Source organism: Cebus imitator, unplaced genomic scaffold (genome assembly GCF_001604975.1).
Source record: "Cebus imitator isolate Cc_AM_T3 unplaced genomic scaffold, Cebus_imitator-1.0 Scaffold129, whole genome shotgun sequence".
In the NCBI taxonomy this organism is placed as follows: domain Eukaryota; kingdom Metazoa; phylum Chordata; class Mammalia; order Primates; family Cebidae; genus Cebus; species Cebus imitator.
In genome coordinates this window covers 4994310-4999392 of record NW_016107444.1, presented here as the reverse complement: position 1 = coordinate 4999392, position 5083 = coordinate 4994310, and the positions used below count along the sequence as shown (strand labels likewise).

General features: G+C 45.5%; 1 pseudogene; it reads right to left on the bottom strand.

Annotated features, from left to right (window-relative positions):
- Positions 1 to 3762, bottom strand: part of LOC119473024 — a 5757-nt pseudogene extending 1995 nt beyond the window's left edge.
- Between the last annotated feature and the right edge of the window lie 1321 nt (positions 3763 to 5083).

Sequence of the window (5083 nt, the reverse complement as noted above, 5' to 3'; positions counted from 1 at the left end):
AAAAAAAAAAAAAAAAAAAGAACTGTCTCCAACTAGTGCAAAAATAGAGCTTCATGGAGCAAAATTAATTAGCTAGAAACAGACCTAATGCATATATCCAAAAGCCAGTCTATAATGAGGAAGGCATCACAAATTCCTGAGGAAAGGGAGAGTTTTAGTGCTGGGATAATTGGCTAAGTATTCTGAGGGGTAATCAAGTTATGCCCCAATTTCCCAATGTTCACCAAAATAAATTCCAGATGGATTAAATAATTTGATGTGAAAACTGAAAGAATAAAAGTAGAAAAATATGCAAATATCTAGTCTCCAAATGAAAAATGCCTTTCTAAGCTTAATAATCATTTATTGAGATGGAGCCTCACTCAGTTGCCCAGGCTGGAGTGCAGCGGCACGGTCTCAGCTCACTGCAGCCTCCATCTCCCGAGCTCAAGGGATCCTCCTGCCTCAGCCTCCTGAGTAGCTGGATTATAGGCTTGCCCCACCACACCAGGTTTTTTTTTTTGTTTTTATTTTTTATTTTTGGTAGAGACAGGCTTTTACCATATTACCCAGGCTGGCCTTGAGCTCCTGAGCTCAAGCTGTCCGCCCACCTCGGCCTCTCAAAGTGCTGGGATTAGAGGCACGAGCCACTGTGCCTGGCCAATGATAATATTTTTAAAGCCACAGAGGAAATGTTAAACTGTAAACTGCTGACACCACCATCACATAGGAATTTATCATCAGACAAAAAACCTGACACGCTGGCCAAGACTGCTGTGTAAGAATGTTCTTGCCAGGCATGGTGGCTCACGCCTGTAATTACCTGATAGTGGATCACCTGAGGTCAGGAGTTGCAGACCAGCCTAGTCAAAGTGGTGAAATCCCGTCTCTACTAAAAATACAAAAATTAGCTGGTGTGTTGTGGGTACCTGTAATCCCAGCGACCTGGGAGGCTGAGAATTGCTTGAACCCGGGAGGTGAAGGTTGCAGTGAGCTGAGATCATGCCACTGCACTCTAGCTTGGGCAACAGAGCAAGACTCTGTTTCAAAAAAAAAAAAAAAAAAAAAGTTCTTTTCAGTGTTAACTGTGTACCATGAAAGAGGAAAGGAAGCTAGGTTTTATTCTGGACAAGGAGAGAGCACCTCTCCCTCGTCCCATCGGAGATTGTTCAGGGAGCCTGACCTAATAGTTAGGCCTGAATTTGTAAGAGAAAACTTTAAACTGTAATAATCTGCAGATTCTTTCAATTGCTAAGGGCAAAAGTCAGGAATGGGAGACATTTATTTAGGAAAACTCTAATGATGTTTAGAGATAACAGACCAGATCAGTTTCATCTAGAGGTAAGTGGTTAACAGCGATTTCAAATGCTGCCCCAAATAACATAATAGGACTTATAATTTTTCCCTGAAGACAGGAAAGAAAGAGGGGAAGTCCAAGTCTGGGTAGAAAAGGTGAGAAGGGAAAATAGAAAGAGCTTCAGGCAGATGCCTAGGTTACCTGTGGGTCTGAGGCATCAGGCTGACATGCACATATATACCTATACACATATATACATGTATATGCAAACAGTTCTTTTAAAAGAGCTATTTAAGAAAATTAGAATATATGTATTTATATGCTTATGATGCATATATGTATGTACACATTTATATATCTATAATGTGTACAGCTAGTGCTCAACTTACGACCACGATTGGTTCCGACAGACCGGTCGTAACACGATTTGGTCGTAAGTTGAGTAGGCTATATGCACGCGGAGACGGTAGTGCTGCCGGAAGCTGGTCCACACTGTCGTACGCCCAGCTGGGCAACGTTTGCGCTGCCAGACGCGGAGCAGTCGTGGCTAGCGATTGTGGTCGTAAAGTCGAATGGTCATAAGTTGCATAGGTCGTAAGTCAATCAATACCTGTATCTATATTTTGAGACTAGGTGTTGCTATGTTGCCCAGGCTGGAGGGCAGTGGCTATTCACAGGCGTGATCCCTCTACTGATCAGCACGGGAGTTTTGACCTGTTCCGTTTCCCACCTGGGCCGGTTCACCCCTCCATAGGCAACCTGGTGGTCCCCGCTCCCAGGAGGTCACCACATTGATGCTGAACTTAGTGCGGACACCCGACTGGCATAGCACACTACAGCCCAGAACTCCTGGGCTCAAGTGATCCTCCAGCCTCAGCCTCCCGAGTAGCTGGGACTACAGGCACGCGCCACCGTGCCCAGCAGATATTTTATATATTACGTGTGTATATATACACATATAATTGTATACTCACATATATGATTTAAAAATATGAATTTAAATTACATGATGTACAGTTGGGGTGTGGTGGCTCACACCTGTAATCCTAGCAGTTTGGGAGGCGGATCACTTGAGGTCCGGAGTTGGAGACAAGCCTGACCAACATGGTGAAACCCTGTCTCTACTAAAAAGTAACAAAAATCAGCCAGGTGTGGGTGCTGCGTGCTCCTAGTCCCAACTACCTGGGAGGCTGCAGCAGGAGAATCGCTTGAACCTGGGAGTGGAGGCTGCAGTGAGCTGAGATCGTGCCACTTCCTGGAAGTGGAATTGCTGGACTGAACGGGAGTGTGCATTTGCCATTTCAGGAGCCCTGACAAATGCTCTCCCATCAGCAATGTGCAGGTGCCTGCTCCCTGACACCCTTACTGTCACCAGGTTTAATACTCAATTTTACGTTGTTTTCTTTCTACGCTAAACTTCTCTCTCTTATTGCCATACATTCTGTAAAAGTATGTGTCACAGAGTAACATGGGCTTTGGGGAATGAAGAATGAGAAGGAAATTGCTTTTAACAGTATTGTTGAAGAAGATCAGAACATGTCACCCCAAAACATGCCACTTAGACATATTGACTGTTTTGAACTGAAGACAATTGAGAGACAGCTGATTTCAGGGTCAGGCCTCTTAATACTGGGATGAGAGAAACAGCAGGTGCAGGAAGGATTCCCTAACCTTCTCTTTCTACCTAAAAGGAGGGCATAAATTTCCTGTCAGAAAGGTGCCCTCCCTGCACCAGGAAAAGGAGAACACTCTTATCAGTGGAGGTCGGGAATTCATACCAACATGAATCTGCAGGAACAAACCTTACTAAAATAATACATCTGGCCGGGTGCAGCGGCTCACGCCTGTAATACCAACACTTTGGGAGGCTGAGATGGGTGTATCACTTATGGCCAGGAGTTCAAGGCCAGCCTGGTCAACATGGTGAAACCCCCGTCTCTACCAAAAATACAAAACTTATTCGGGAGTGGTGGCACACACGTGTAGTGCCAGTTACTGGAGAAGCTGAGGAAGGAGAATAAGGGGAACGGCGGGGGGTGGGGTGGAAGCTGCGGGGAGCCCAGATCGCACCACTGCTCTCCAGCCTGGGCGATAGAGGGAGACTCCATCTCAACAACAGCAACAAAAACCTTCCATTAATTTTCCCCGAATATTTCCTAGTCACCTTCCTGAAATTTACTGCCCCCTAGCTCAAATCTCTTTTTCCATTGGCTCTTCATGTTTCTATAATTACTCTTTGTTAAAATGGTGTATGAGCCCCTGGGTCTAGACATTTATTTGAGGCTTCCTTCCTTTCCTATGAAGGCCTCCATGTGCACATAAAATTCAGAATATTATCAAGTAAAATGTGTATGCTTTTTTCTCCTGTTAATCTCTCTTTTGTCAAAGTCACAGGCCCCAGTCACAGGACTTACGAGAACAGAGGAAAAAGGCCCTTCTACACGGTCAAATGTGTGAGGGAAAACAGGGTCCGATGAGGCTAGCATGTGCTGGAGATCAGATGAGAAGGAAGCATGACTTAAGGAACTTGTGAGAAAAGACCAAACAACACGATTTCCCTGAAAATCCCGTCTACTCTGGAGCTGCCAAGTATGTGCAAAGATGCTGGAGTCATTAAGGCTGCTATTGATGGAGAAGGACATCCCAGAAGGCCACACATTTTAAGGGCTCTCAGGGTGTCATTGTAAGGGTGAAACTCTCCATCCAAGAGGGCAGGTGTTTGACTCTTCCAGTGTATTCAGTAACACCCTGGGGCCGGAGGAGTGAGCCTGCTGCTTCCTAGGCCTTCCAGAGCAAAGGGCAGCAGCAGCCTTGAAGCTCCCAGACTCCAGTTTCTGTCTCCAGGAGAACCCATTCCCTGAACTGGTGACCTGAGAGCGGCACACACTGCGTCCTAAAGAGGACTGGGGACCCCGAGACATCATGGCCGGCTTTACAAACTGGAAGAGCACCATGGAAGCCATCTCCTGCCTTCTGAATTTATGCCCCTGGCTAGTGGACTTTTCCCCCTTCTATTTCTTTCATTTCTGTTTTTGTCTCTGGTAATGCTTTTCTTTTGCTTTCACTGTGATTGTTTTGCTTTTATCTGTTTTCCTTTATTATTATTTTTTTTTGAGATGGAGTCTCTCTCTGTTGCCCAGGCTGGAGTGCAGTGGCACAGTCTCAGGACGGCAAAGTCCAACTCCAGGGTTCAAGTGATTCTCCTGCCTCAGCCTCCAGAGTAGCTGGGATTACAGGCACCTGCCACCACACCTGGCTAATTTTTGTTTTTTCCGTAGAGATATGGTTTCAGCATGTTGGCCAGGCTGGTGTCTAACTCCTGAGCTCAAGGAATCTGCCTGTCTCAGGCTTCCAAAATGTTGGGATTGCAGGCGTGAGCCACCGCATCTGGCCTTGTTATTTTTCTAAGCTCATTGTCTCTATTTTTTCAGATGGAGTCTCCTCTGCCGCCCAGGCTGGAGTGCAGTGGTTCGTCTCAGAGATGGGGTTTCACCATGTTGGCCAGGCTGGTCTCAAGCTCCTGACCTTGTGATCTGCTGGCCTCGGCCTCCCTAAGTGCTGAGATTACAGGCATAAGCCACCACCCCCAGTCAGCTCCCTGTCTTTAAACTAAATCCAACATGTAATTGGCAAATTCATAGCCATAATAAGAAACTTAATAAGTAGGACAGTGCAACATAAGAAGAGGGGTTAGAAGATTTGAACATGTCAGTTAATAAGCTTAAAAATATGCATATGAAATCTGGGACTCAATAAATAAGAAATAATCTTTCCAAGCTCTTGTGGTACATTAAAAATAGTAGCCAT